Source organism: Pongo pygmaeus, chromosome 5 (genome assembly GCF_028885625.2).
Source record: "Pongo pygmaeus isolate AG05252 chromosome 5, NHGRI_mPonPyg2-v2.0_pri, whole genome shotgun sequence".
Lineage (NCBI taxonomy): Eukaryota > Metazoa > Chordata > Mammalia > Primates > Hominidae > Pongo > Pongo pygmaeus.
The window spans coordinates 77,119,696-77,135,472 of record NC_072378.2 but is presented as its reverse complement, the minus strand read 5'-3'; the positions used below and the strand labels follow the sequence as shown (position 1 = coordinate 77,135,472).

Below are 15,777 nucleotides of genomic sequence, written 5' to 3'. Positions count from 1 at the left end.
CACCTCTGAAAATTGGATACTCTGAATTCACTTTATATTCATTTACTCATTTAATTACTTCATTTTACTACCTCATTTAGAATTATGTAATGTGAAATTTAGTATCACTGTTTAGAGCTAAGGAAATTAAAATTCAGAGAAGGTGGCTTTCTCAAGATTATGCAGTTTACAAGTGGTAAAACTGTGTTTATAATATTCATCTTTCTGTACATATTATTTCCATATTACAATGTCTAGGCTTGGGCGTAGGAAATAAATGTGACCTTGATAGGAATGCACTTCCCTGAACTACCATGTGGTTATCTTGTGCCTGCCCTGATGACCACCATCTCAGCCAACTACCACAGCAACACATGCATGCACGCACGCATGCACACACACACACACACACACACACACACACACACACAGCATGTAGAAACATTAACTCCAAAAGCACTTACAGATAAAGGAGTTGTGTTTTTTTCTAAAGACTTCCCGAGTGAGACAGGAGGAAGTAATACTGCATATCAATCAATTCTAAAAATCACCATAAAAAATCATTTCAAATATATCGTAAAGAGGCAAGACTAACATAAAGGCTAGAAGAGCAGGAGAACTTGACTGCCTAGCTTTGCCCCTTACCAGCTATGTGATCTCAGACAGAGATTACACAACCTCTCTGTGCCTCAGTTTACTCATCTGTAAAATGGGAATCAAAATAGCACCTAACTTATAAAGTTGCTGAGGAGACAAAATTAGTTCATTGACATGTGATCCCTATGAACTCTTATCAATCACACTGTAAACACTCATTGCAATGCTTGATCCACTTGAGACTACTATACAGCCATGATTCAATCCCAGGCTCATGCCTCCAAATCCTGTGTCTCCACATGGACCTGACTATACATTTATGAAGGACTCAAAGAAATAAACTAGTGTGGGTTAGTGTGAACAGGAGGAGGAGGGACTTCTGAAGTGTACCTGGAATGTCTGAAGATGGGAACTCAGAGAGGCAAAAGCAGGGCAAAAGAGCACTTCAAATGCGGTGAACAGAGCAGAGAGCATATAATGGCGTAGGTGTTCATGGAAGAATGCATGAGCTCCTTGACTAAAGAATATGGTATTAGGGAATAAAAGAAAATAGCGTAGGGAAGTTGGGGTCTTGAAAGTCAGTCAGAGGTGTCTTGACGTCTTAAAGTAGACAGCTGGAAAACAATGCAGCCTTCAGAGTGGATGAGTAAAAAAAAAAAAAATCCAAGTGGTGTTTTAAGAGGATTAAGCAAGGAAGAAAGGAGTTGAGGGATTGTTGACACCACATAGTAAAGAAGGGCTGGAAGAACTAAGCCAGGATGCTGACAGTGTGCAGAAAGAATACAGGAAGCTCTAAAAGATGTTTGTGAAATTGAAGGGCTTGCTTCCAGATTGTTAAAAGAGAGAGCAGGTGATGGAAGACTGGAATATGATTCCAATCCTAGGTCAATGAAGTGATGGATCCCAGTTGGAAAACCTACTAAAATTACTGGAAAGTACAACATGTACAAAATAATACTGATATAATATTTACTCAGCCCACTTGAACTATTCTCTGAAGTTGTTTCTTTCTTTACTGAACTTCAGCTTTTTAATCAATGAGTAATGAAAATGAGGTAAGCACATTAATAATTAAGGAATCCAGTTCCCAGCCATGTAGTTTGAATCAGTAACTTTCTCAGTGATCTCGTGCAGTAGCCATATTTTTGAAAAAAGATGAGAAACTGGGAATTTGTCTATTATTTGCCACTAAAGATTTTTACAGCAGCAGTTTAGCATGAAACATACTGCCAAAGTCTTTGAGCTGAAACAGTTGCTTCATTTGCTGTCTGCAATTATGCTGTAGTTACTTGTATTCACACAGCAATAAGGTAACACAATTTTGGTTTTGGGAAACTCATTTTGATGAAGAGGGTTTACTAGAAATACTTTAAAATACTTTAAAATCTATTTGTTACATAGTTTAAATACTGTCTAGTAATCATCAAATAAATGATGGATGATGGATAGTGAGTGGATTTTTTTAATTAAAAGATAATCTTTATAAGAATAGGAAACTAAATTATTAAGAGTGGATTATTAATTAAGAGTAAATTATGTAGAGACATATCTATAAGAGAAATAATTTTTTAGGAAACAACAACCTCTCGAGAACTATCTAAGTGTTTTATGCACCGTTATGAAAAGGCAGATTATCATAAGAAACTAATGTTCTTTCAGTAAATGTTCAGCACCACTTATTGGTTGTGCCAGGCACTAGAGTTAAGGATATCCTTCCCCCTTAGGAACATTTAATCTACTGTGAAGATAGAAAAATAAATAAATACATAAAATACAAACTAATGCATGAATAACAGAACATAAAGTACACAACAGTTCAGACAAGAAAGAAAGTAGCTTTCTCCTACCAGGAAATAAAAAGGAATGGATCATAAACAATCAGTTATTGTAAAACCTATTTTTGAGAATTTTTAAAATATGCTCCATTTTGTTTTTTTTTTTTGAATCTTGCAAGAGACAGACATTCATGAAAATAGGAAGTCATAAGAAAAGAAGCAAGCAATCAATAAGCAGCCTCTGAAACATATTTGCTAATAATTATTGTAAAGATTAAGAAAGCCATATCTCTCTCTCCAACAATCAAAATTACTTCCTAATGTGTTGTTTTCATTCTTCTACTCATTCAGATTAAACTAAAGCACATGTTAAACACAAGAGGATTTATTTTCCAGAGTTCTGCCATGGTGAAAGCAATCTAATCAAAAATGAAATGAAGAATGAGCTCACTGAATAAATCAGAAGGAAGAATTAAAGAGCTGACATATTTTGAAAGCCTGTTAAAAAGTAAATTGGACTTTCATTATAAAAATTGACTTAAATGAAGGCTATACTTAAGAACCTACTTTAGAACATTTCCTTAAAGACAATTTGATTATCAACTGAAAATATTGCATTTTAATATATTTTACTATATTTCCAAAATCTAAGGAGTATAATAATGGACATAAGAACAGAACGAAATGTCCAAACAACAAATCTCAGAACAAGATACGAAAAATCTGAGTCTACTGATGTCTGTCATTTAAATCTGAAACCTAAAAGAAAAGTTCAACAAATTACTTTAAATAGTGCCCCCAAAAGTAATAAAAGAATGATTCCTCTACTTTTGTTATTTTAAGGAAAACCTAAAGAAAATGGGATAGTATATACACAGCCCTCTAAATATCTAAAATTTGTAAACTATTTTACCTCCTTGATAGAAAGCCTTGAAATATATATAAGTCTAATAACAGAAAGAAAAAAGCCCTCATCCAAGACAACTGTTCATATTTTAAACAGCAGAGGAGGAAGTATAAAAAGGGTTAAGATTATATTCTCCCTTAAATTTGCAAATAAGGGAAGAGGAGATGTTGGTTCTTCTCAAAGTTATTGGAGGGCTCATGCTTAACTAAGCTCCATCAGACAACACATAGAAAAAGAGCTTATTGCAGCATTGTTTACAATAGCAAAGGCTTGGAACCAAGCCAAATGTCCATCAATGATAAACTGGATAAAGAAAATGTGGCACATATACACCATGGAATACTATGCAGCCATAAAAAGGATGAGTTCATGTCCTTTGGAGGGACATGGATGAAGCTGGAAACCATCATTCTCAGCAAACTATCACAGGAACAGAAAACCAAACACTGCATGTCCTCACTCATAAGTGGGAGCTGAACAATGAGAACACATGGACACAGGGAGGGGAACATCACACACCGGGGCCTATCAGAGGGTGGGGAGGGATAGCACTAGGAGAAATACCTAATGTAGATGATGGGTTGATGTAACAAACCTGCACATTCTGCACATGTATATCAGAACTTAAAATATAATAAAAAATAAAACAAAACAAACAAAAAAAATAAAAAGAAAAAGAGCTTCTTTTCTAGCCACCCTGTTTTAAACACATAGAGATGGTAAGGTACTCAAAAACTTACTGTCTGAAGAACAGAGGATTAAAATGTGAATTTGACTCATTCTACAAAATCCCAATGTAAAGGACAAGGACAGCAGAGAGAAGTTGTATATACAATATTCCATCAACCAGATGCATCTAAATTCAATTTGATTGTCGATGAAAAAATACTGCATTTCAATATATCTTGCTGTATTTCCAAAATGCAAGGGTTATAATAATGAACATAAAAAATAAATAGTAGTAGTACTATTTTTTTATTCATATTGTTTTTTAGTGTTGTATTATTGTTTTCAATTTTTTAAACATATTCAATCTGTGGTTGGTTTGAATCTATGGATAAAGAACCCACAGATAAGGAAGATCTACTGAATTTGCTCTACCCAAAATGGCAGTACCATACAGTTCATGTCAGAGAACCTGAAAATCTGAATATAGAACCATTTAGCCTAACTTAGGTAATTTTCCATCAAATATTCTGTTCCTTACTCTTTTATTCAACAGATATATTTAATTATCCCCAACCTGTCAGGCACTGTGGTAGACACAGGGATATAACAGTCAACAAAACAAGTCTATCTCTGCCTTCATGGAGCTTTTAGCTATCAATCATTCCTATCTATAACACTCCCTGTTCAGTAAGAAATCTCAGAGATGCTGTAAATCAGAGATTTACATGTGTCCCACAGGCTAAATCTGGCTGGCCTGCTTCTATAAACCACATTTCATTGCAACAGACATGCCCATTCATTCATGTATCATTGCTTTTGCACTACAGCTTTGCAGTTTAGTAGTTGCAACAGAAACAGTATGGCCTGCAAAGCCTGAACTATTTACTCTATTGAATAAATATTTATTTTTTTCTGGCACTGTTCAGAAATAGTTTGCCAAGCCTTGCTCCAAATAAAACCTAATGCTTTAAGGATGTATATTAAAAGATACATACTGTCACTTATACTGAATTCCTTAGTTACAAACCATATGATGGGGGGTTGACTTCCTACAGGGATGTATTTCTACCACTATAATATTTATTTTCACTTTCTTTCCTGGTAAAGGCAGGTAACAAAAAAAAATTCTGTGGCTACTATCTTCTATTAACAGCTTACTCTCTTTAGATGATGTTAACGTTGTCTTATATCTAATCTTTTGATAGATCAGAGTTCTTCCACATCATAGAAGGCCCATTTTTCAGAAAAGATCCTTTTCTCTGAATCAAATCAAATAAATTTTGACACGAGTGATTTTAGGCTCTTTTAAACTGAACAATAAAATTGATTGTAAAAGCACTTAGCCAACATTCAGGTGCTATATAAATGCAAAATCATAGCAGCAATAGTACCTTCATTTCCCTGAAGATACATGAGTGGATGCTTATTTCCCAATCACTTGACCCAGAGAGCATCAAAATTTTAAATGAAAGAAAAGAAGAATAACCTCCATTGGCTGTTACCAAAATTCCTAATGAGAAGTGACAGGCCCTGTGCTTACTGTGGTTCCTCCAAAGGATGTTAAGAGGCTAATGCTGTGGTTGAACATCAATTTGCCATACCCAAAACCCTTTTCTTTCCCTAATGGTAATCAAGGTAGCATGAATAAAATTAAATGTCTACTTACCTCATATTTAGCCACCATAATGCAGAAATAACTGGCTTGAGAAAGATCCTTGCAAAGCCTTGGTTTTTGAAAGTTTTCCCACTTTATCATCCTACTGGCGAAATACATTTCAAGTGCTCAAGAGTGGAGAACCAGCTCACCAGTAAACAGAGAAGCGGAAATGAGATGATAACAGGGCAAGAGAAGGCCGCATTAGGGGTGGGAGGGCTGACTTGGTAACAAGAGAGACATCTCTTAGGAACCAGCTTAAACATTCTATTCTTGAAAATTCCTTCCTTGATACCCTCAGGCCATGTCAATGCCTTCTGATTACAGTTGCTCTTAACATTCTATACTCTTTGTTTCTATCAGTTATCACAATTGCAGTTGGATAACCCGTATGTAGTCAGTTGTTTGATGTCTATGGGCCTTAGTCGTAAGTGAGCTCCACTGAGCCCATTTCCTGTCCGTTCAGAGCAGAAATCTCTGTGGCTAACACATGATGAGCTCAGAAAATCTTAGCTGAATAACTTAACATGAATGGATAGATAAGCCAGCTGGATTCTAGGCACTCTGCTGGCACTCTGCATAAGAAAGCTATGATTACTGGATAACAGTCTCCTCAAAAATAGCCAATATCTTCCTTCCTATCCTTTAAAATTAAGTTATATTCTAAGAAAGTGCACTAACTGCATACCAAACCCTTGTACCTTTTCCAACAATCCTCTCCTCTCAGCTCTTTCAATGTCGTTCCCTGAATTGACTTCTACCTTTCGATACATAGTCATGTTCAGGTTGCTCCCAGCTTTAAAAAAAGAAAAAAATATATATACAATCACCCCCACCTGACCTAGGTCGCAAATGACATCATAACTGCCAAACCTTAAGACCACTTGCAAACCCCCATTCTATTTATCTGCAGTATTTGACCCTGACGAGCACTCCTCTACTCTTAAAACACTTTGCTCTCTGACTTCAGCAGCCTTACTCCCATGATTATTGTCCTATATTTTAAAATGTGTCTACATTTTCCTCAAACCATTAGTATCTCGTCATTACGACTGTATCATCCTTCTAACTGATCTCTAACTCCCTCCAATCTATTCTCCACAATGTAGTCATATGTATGTTTGCCTCAACAATGCTCCTAAGTGACCTAGCCTAATTTAGCTAGCTTTGTTATAATAAATTGTCACTCTGACCTTCAGCATCAAGCACCTTGATATGGCAGAGTTTAATGTACACATGCCTTATGAAACAATTAAAATATTCTCTTTGATCTTCACCACAATATCCAATGGACTGCTAACACCCTCACACACACTAAAGACATGGTGTAATGTAACATTTTCTAAGCTTTAACAAGGCCTACAAAACACTGTTTTTGCAAAGCTGATTCCAAATACTGGCATTCAGACCAACATTCACAAAAAAAGAATAAAAAACATACTCACGGTTATCAATTTTTGTTGTGACCATTTTCAAATTTTACATCTGAATTTATGATCCATTACCATGTCCTGAAAGTCATCCATACATGTTTCAAATTACACATGCTCTTTATTGCATTTGATCTGAAACTCTTCTGAAGGACTAAGTCCTCATATATAAAAATAAATAGAATAATGGATAGCAACTCACAAATCCCCGTCAAGTGACTGAGTCTCTTTGTAGTCATATAATACGCTGTAAATCTCTTGATTTTAAATAGACAACAAAAATACAAACAAGTCCCCCAAAAGTGATCAATGTGTGTAATCAATTTGACACAAATGTTGCTATTGAACAATATATTCTATTCATATTTTTCTACATTATGTGCATTTTATGAATATTAAACAACTGCACATTGCCTTATCTATGGTTCCTGATGGTATTCAAGTCCAAATGTGTCTGCAATTCCAGACTTTAAAACCCTCCAAAGCTTTTCAGTCCAAGATATTTCTCCAGACTTAATTCTTGCCTCTTCAAACAATCTAGACATACCAAGACATTCTGTTTTCTCCATACATATGTGGCTTCCTGCCTTTATTCTTAACAAGCCCTTCATTTGTACTGTATTCCTCACTCCTGCCTTTATTTTTCAAATGTTTCTTATCCCTCCTTAAAGGGACACCTCCTCCGTGAAGCTTCTCCCTCAAGCCCCCATGTCCCACAGTACTTTATCAAATCCTTCTTATGCAAGTTCACCATTTACCCTCAATGCTTCCTATGGATCTATAAATCCCTTGCTAACTGAAGCCTGTGAGGTCGTTGAGACAAAAGACCACGTCTGTCCCACCTTTGACACCTACAGCACTTCACCTATTTCGTCCAACAGAATGGGTGCTTAATAAAAAGATCTGCTCAGTGAATAAATTTGACAACTCCACCAAAGACCTCAAAACACAGGCCTCTCTTCCAAGCTCAGGAACCATTTTGGTGGTCAAGCCAGGCTAGAACATGCTCAGACTCTGGCATATACCACAGAAATCCACACAGGTGTGGGCCGATGCTTCAGCAGCTCCACAGCAGATACTGTCTATAATCAATTAGGTAAAGAGAAACGTCCAAACGTGTGCGGAGCTCCATACACACCTGCGAATATTGCGAGCTCAGGTCCAAACCCAGGGCACGTGAAAGGGACGAGTGGTCCACAGGCACAGAAAGCCAGGCCTCGCGCGGCGGGAGGGCGTCCTGGAAAGCTGTGCAGGGCCCGCCCCGCCTACCTTCTGGGTTCCTGTAGCGGGGGAGGGCGCCCTCAAGCGGGCACGGGAGCCCTGGAGCAGGCGCTCTGCGCCATCCCCAGGGGCGGGGTTCCACGTGCTGCCCCGCAGGTGGTCACCAGAGCCAGCGGGGAAACGCTGGCCAGCGTCCAGGGCCCTCCACTCGTGGGGGAAGTGAGGGAGCAGGTCCCGGAGACCACAAGCCCCAGAAGCCCCTGCGGCCGACTCGACCCCTTCTGCCCCTCTTGGCGGCCTGTTCCGAGGAGGAGCCGAGGGCTCCACAACCACTCCAGAGAAAATAACTCCAGCTCTGAGCAGGAGCCTAGTCAACGAGGGCACTCAGCTCTACGGACCCGGCGTTCTTTAATATGGGCTTTGGGAAGGAAATGGCGCAGGCCAAGTGTCTTTCCTCCGGAGAGCGCCCCCTCGAGCTTGCTCGCCTGAAAGTGAGATTAAGGCCTTGAAGAAAAAGAAAAAAAAAAATCGCTAGAGAGACATCTCACGGAAATAAATGCATTGATTCTAATGAGGGAGCAGGATGGGAAAGGGGGACTTCGAGAACTGATGAAAAGATGAATTATAAAACGATTTTTCTTTTTCCAAAAGGAAAATTAAATTTTTATTTCTTGCAAGAAATTGTGATTGTAGAGTGATTTTTCTCGCTTTCCTATTTTTCACATTGCATTTTCGCTTTATTCTTAATCATATTTTTTTGCCTTATGTTATACTAGAATCTCAGCTGGATTCTAAACATCCTGAAGGCAGATTCTCTGTAATATGTAGTATTACACACAATGCTTAGTTGCTGTTAAGTAGAAGTCTCAATACGTTATTTATAGAATGAAATATCAAGCATTTTTAAATAGAGGTTTGTTAAACTTATTTTACTAAATGGATTTTATTTTATTAAGACATTCATTTGCATCTAATCAGTTATTGTAAATTCTGTACAATGTTAAGCATGATTGTTTTAGCCATGTGCCCATTAAAGAAATTCAAGGATTTTAAGTCTACTGTAATTTGTTTAATATACCATTCATCTTTAAATCCTGCAGAGGTAAATTTAAGATAAACCAAGATTGAATTATCTTGAACCCCAAATTAATGAACACTAAATTAATGGCTTACTGTATTTGCTTTTCTTATTGACAAATGTAAAATCCAATCATCACAGTTGATTTCTCACAGAGATAAACAAGGGTCAAGTAGGGGAAATGTAAAAAAGTTGCCTGTGTCGCTGCATGTGTGAAATTCTGTTTCAATTCCACTCATTCATTCATTTAAACATATTGGATTGAACTCCTGTTATGCCAGCACATCCAGGAGGCCAGTTCAGTCTCTCTTCAGCTGCCTCCCTTTAATTTGTCTTACAAGCTTCCTGTTCAGTGTTCCATCCACTAATGTCTCAACATTCTCCATGGTATCTGAGGCAGCTACCTTCACAACTCTTTCATATATTTTAACTGTTTCTTAGCCTTTTGGCTAATCTTTACCTGATACCTGATAACTTTCATACCTACTTTTGTCTCATATTCCTATTGGTCGTCACTTACGGACTGTACTTTCTTCAAATTCATTGCCAGCACATAATAGGAGTTCAATCCTGTTGAACTCACAGGATGAGTCATGATTATTGCCCTATACAAGTGCACAGTCTGATAATTAAAACAAATGGGTAAACAATCAAACTACATTGCAATCACTGAAATCCAATGGGAAAACTGCAAACTGAATTTTAATGAAAACATACCCTTTCATATTAAGCCTTAGGTAGGTGTCTCTTAATCTAAGTAAAATTTATAATTTTCTTTGAGCTTCTGAAAATAACATGGTTATGAATTTTCCAAAAGTGTACAACAGAGAATAACTTTCAGGAAAATTGTACAAGTTTTTTTACTGATTTTGGCCTCCCTCATTTTTAGTGAGAATACATAATAGGTAATAAGTACATTTTTGTTGTATAAAGAAATGAATGGATTCCAGGTACTTGAAGTATTTAATTCTGTGCCTTTTAGGAACTACTTTTCTAAAAACATCATTTGCTTTGACCCAAGCCACTTTTCTAAAGGAGTTTATAAATAACAGAAGGTGAAAATGTGCAAAGATACATATAAGGTCTTTTACCTCTTCCTGTTATTCACTGCATTTAAATACAGAGGATCTGAATGGGGCTTGAGCAGATAGTCAGAATAGAATGTTTTCAACAATCATGCTTCTCACATGTAACAGTTTCAAGACAGCAAGGTTATTAAAAGCCAGTCTATAAATTAGCAAAGGAAATTATTAATGGTAATGATGTATGAATTCTCAGAGTTTGAATAAAAACAAAAAAGAAAATGGTTTCTCTGTTTGCAAAATATAAAACCTTAGATGAAAAGAACACTAAATTATTATTAGCCGGTTTACTAAAACAAAATTATTAAAATGGATAAAATGAGTACAAAAATGTAATCAAATAACACACAGTAAAACAAATAACACCTTAGTTGCTGTTGTGTGTTATTTGAATATTAATTCTAAGATGGTTACTTTAATCAAAAACAGCAGAATATCTAATTAAATGTCAAATAAAGATGTGAGTTATTTTAAAAATACCTATTGTTTAAAAACTTTAAAAAATAGACATTTTACATTATTTTATTATATAAAATTATAAAAATGGTATAAACTGTTCTATCATAAAATAGAAACATCATCAATAATTCCTAGGCCAATATGCCTTACACAGAAAAAAATTAGTTTTGTGTTCAGTTTAGCAGTTCAGGAAACATTTATTATCTTAGGTACTACTTAGAAATAAGAAAATCTCTGTTTGCAATGTTCTAGCAACCTAGTAAGAGAACCAAATTTTAAAATCAAGTATAATGATTAATAATAACTGGCAAATATTGCACATACTATACCAGGTAATCATGGACTCTCTGATTTAATTATTCCTCACAATATCCTTATGGGGCAAGTAATGTTTTTAATCCTTATTTTATAATAAGGAAACTCTGATTGATTAATTCATCCAAGGACATTCAGCTTGTAGGTGGTAGAGCTAAGACCTCCACACCACCCTATCTTACTTAAAAGTGTATAAACTTAAAGTGCATAAACTTAACCCTTCACTCTAGCACATCTAGGAGGCCAGCTCAGTCTCTCTTTAGCTGCCTCCCTTTAATTTGTCTTCCAAGCTTCCTGTTTAGAGTGTTCCATCCACTACTTTCTTAACATTCTCCCTAGTATCTGAGGCAGCCACCTTCACAACTCTTTTGTGTCTTTTAACTGTTTCTCAGAATTTTGACTAATATTTTACCTGATAACTTTCACACCTGCTTTTGCTTCATATTTTTATTGGTCATCACTTACTATTGGCTGTACTTTCTTCAAATTGGTCAAACAGCCTAATGTAATCTTCAATAGATAATGAACCTATGGTTATTTGATTTAACATTATTCCACAGAATCCCACACATCATTATCTTTAATAATTCAATGGCTATTAACATAAAATTAGTAATTTATGTCATTTACATAATTATTAGCATATTACAGATGCCCTCTTGCAATTTTTTCCCAATCTTTGTCAATATGGTTGCTATCTTTGCTTTAAAAGAGCAAAGTCCATAAAAGTTTGCAGTGTTTAAATCTATTAAACTATGCTAAATATATGAAAGAAATAAGAAAAAATGTGTTTTAAAAATACTTAACTTTGAAGCATAAAGTGTAGAATTGTAGAAAAGTGGAAAGATTGAGAATAGGGCTGAGCAGAGGCAGTGTTTACAGCTATGAATAATATCTCATTTTAATATACCTAAAATCACACATTGTAAAAAGAACTATTTCCCAAATTAGAGTATTTTACTTTATCTGCTTATAATTGTGAAGAATTTTCAAAGGTGTTTTAAATGAAATTTCTATTTTGAATGTACAGAGAATGTTTAGGCTTTGAAAAGAAACACTGAAAACAAAAATCTGTTTCTAAAGTAAATAAGTCTTTGTTGTATGAATATTGCATCCTAATTTATGTGTTTATGAGCTCAGTTTCTTGTGTTATTTTGTTTTCTCGGAACACCATATAGTGACTTTTGTGCTTTTTTGAATGAAAAGTTTCACAGTTTTACCAACTAAATTCATGAAAGGACATACAAAACAAATGAGACTAAACTACTAAAATTATAAGCACCATAGAAGCCATTTTAGGTCTACTAGGAAACAAGAAAGGCACTCTATTAAGATATCAAGTAAGAAAGCAAATCACTGAGGCATGCTAACAGTTTGGAAAAGGGACTTTAGAGGCACATATGGCGAAACCTTACATGGAGACAAAACAGCTTTTTCAGTTAACTGTTGGAGCCAATGTGACTTTCTGAAAGAACAGATAACAAAGAAAGGTAAGGCAAAAGAGGTGCTCTGCAGAAGATGTACTTTTAAAGCATTCCATTTGCATTAAAGAAATATGAGAATTAGGCAGAAATATCAAGAAATATTCAGAACTAAATGCTGCCAAGATCAACATTAAGAAAAGTAAAAGTTTATTTAATGATGGGGAGTTTTTAAAGTCACAATTGTTAGGCCTTATTTCAGAATGGAAATATTAATCAGTATAAACATTCAGGGTAAAATATAATGTTAAACAAAGGACTATTAAGATTAGTTGGGGAAAAAAAACTCACCAATTATTTTCAGGAGGGGAAGAAAAAGCAGAGTACTGGAAAATCCATTAGTGGAAGTGTGGTTCTGACTGTGTAGACTCTACAGCCTGTGGCTCAGTAGGACATGCAAACTGTCAAAAATAGAAAGGTTAGTACTAAAAACGCTTAGGGATACAGAAAAACCCAACTCTCATCATCTTCTTTTATCTAGCAATATATCTGTTTTATCCTCAGTTGAGATGAGTTTGTTGCTTTACTTGTTTTGTTTTTGATCTTGACAGAAGGCATATAGTATAGTAAATATGAGCATGAGCTCTGAATAGGAGACATATAATATAGTAAATATGAGCATAAGCTCTGAATAAAGACTGCCTGGATTATACTCCTAGTTTTGCTTCTTACCAGTCAGTTGACCCAGTGTAAATTGCTTTGCTTTTATAACTTCAATTTCCTAATCTATGAAATGGAGAAGATAAGAATTGCACTTACATCAAGTGATATAATTCATATATATAGCACCCTAGAGAGTGTCTGTATCATACTAAATTTTAAATAAATATTTGCTATTATTACTGCCTGAATTCCTACCTCCCTTTGCCTAGTGATTTTTTTTTAGCAAACCCAAATATATAAGTAAATAGATTGCTGTAGTAGACATTGCTGTTTTCTTTGTCCATTAGCAAATGAGTATGGGTGATGTTTTTCGTAATGAAACCCTCAATTATTATGAATCTTAGTAATGAGAATTTATGAGTGAATTTGGATCTCCCAAAGGAACACAACATCCTCAGTAAACCTTTCCCAATTCCTTTGTCATGCACTGCAACCAAAAATTACATAGAAAACCATTGCCTTTGAGCACAACCTTTTCCAAACCAAAGATATTGTATTTGGTGTAGTATAGATAGATAACTTATCACAAGCATCCAAAATAACCTTCTTAATTCATTGTGTTCTCAAAATATAAATTTTAAAGAGCTGTTTTAAGATAATCTAAAAGCCAATTTTTATTCAGAGAGAAGATTGAACTAGCAACAGTGGTATCATTTTTTTTTCTGTATATGACATACAACCTGAGGGAAGAGAAAAAAAAGAATCAATTAATTTAATACAATTTTAACTTTAACAGTCACTTTGTCATTGACAGTTATGATGTTCTAAACAGTTTCATACATTTTTCTCTGCTTCATCTTCCATTTGTTAGGTATTTTTATCTGGGTACAATAATTAACCTAGACACTGTTTAAGATACAAACCTGATATGTCAAGGTAATCACAAGTAACAACAATGCCTATTGTTTATTGATGCCTCACCCCTTGCCTAGAACTTTGCAGACCTCATAGCATACAAACCTCACAAATCTATAAAGTATTCTTATTTTATATTCCCCTCCATTAACAATTTACAACAGTTAACACTTCCAAAGTCACTCAGACATTTTAAGTAGCAAAGTCAAGTCTCTGACACCCCTTAATCCTAAGTAGTGACTTCCTGGCCTCAGTGTTATTTTCTCCGACTAAAGCAAAATCCCTCCCTCCCTTCAACCCTTCAACCCCCACCACTCCCTTGACACACACTGAAAATAGATGGCTTTGATCTGGGTCAGAAAACCTAATATAGGTGAGACTTTCTGATGATTCACCTTCAGGGCTAAGTGAAACACAGTTGTATATCATGACAAACTGTGGGGACTAATTGTACACTAAAACCATATTGCTGTGTATTCTGCTGGTTAGCCAGCATTCATTTACATACCCTCTTCCAGATGATATTATGCAAAGAATTATTACTTTGATGCTAGTGGTACTGCCCTATTATAGTGGAAGAAATTTGCATCACAAATGGTAACATTTTCTTCCCCATTTATGTTATACTAACAAGAAACATATCTTTCTCCCATTGCTAACTTAAAGCCAGAAACATGCCCTTTCTACTTGCACTGTTGAAGGGGCTGTGATATCCTGAAAAAGATTGGATTTAGAGTCAGAGCACCTGGGATTTAATCTGTATTCTGCCATTTATTGCACTGTGACACGGAGAAAATCAGCTTCCCTCTGTGTCAAGGAAATGATTTGAGCAAGATGACTTTGGAAATACCTTTCTACTCTTAAATTCTATTAAATAATTGTGCCCAGGACTCTATTATTAATTTTCAACTTGCTTCAAATTACTGAAGTTGTCCCTTTATCCTTCTGCATAACCCCTACATTCCTATTATTATTCAAGGGAAAAAAAAAGCATTTTGTGAACCAAAAATAAAGTTGTAACCCACCCCCAACCAAATGAATGGAACCCTCCTGTCAGCCAAGGGCATTCTAAAGTAAGCCTGAAATGCTAGTTCAGGCCACGATGGGAATGGGTGGTTGGAAATACCTCAGCTGCTCTCCCTACGGAGTAGCCATTCTTTATTCCTTTACTTTCCTATTAAACCTGCTTTCACTTAAAAAAACAAAACAAAACAAAACAAAACAAAAGGCTCATGCCTGTAATCCCAACAATTTGGGAAGCCAAGGCGGGCAGATCACCTGAGGTCAGGAGTTCAAGACCAGCCTGGCCAATATGGCGAAAACCTGTCTCTACTAAATACAAAATACAAAACTTAGCCTGGCGTGGTGGTGGACACCTGTAATCCCAGCTGCTCGGGAGGCTGAGGCAGGGAGAATTGCTTGAACCTGGGAGGCAGAGGTTGTAGTGAGCCAAGATCATGCCACTGCACTCCAGCCTGGGAGACAGAGCAAGACTCTGTCTCAAAAAAAAAAAAAAAAAAAAGGAAATGCCTCATTATACCTTCGTCCCGTTGGAATTCGGGCACAGCTGACCAGTATTAACACTAAAACTGAGACCTTAAGACTAACAGAA

General features: G+C 35.9%; 1 protein-coding gene across 3 annotated transcripts in view; it reads right to left on the bottom strand.

Annotated features, from left to right (window-relative positions):
• The window catches only part of MEI4 (meiotic double-stranded break formation protein 4), a 251,855-nt gene extending 243,272 nt beyond the window's left edge, over positions 1 to 8,583 (bottom strand). Inside the window, exon 1 of one of the 3 annotated variants that reach the window (XM_054492957.2) lies at positions 8,150 to 8,583. The gene's annotated coding sequence lies outside the window, so the exon portion shown is untranslated. Of the gene's footprint in view, positions 1 to 5,593; positions 5,845 to 8,149 lie in introns of those variants that run through there. The other 2 variants (XM_054492956.1, XM_054492959.2) reach the window with 2 other exon arrangements.
• Positions 8,584 to 15,777: the final 7,194 nt, after the last annotated feature.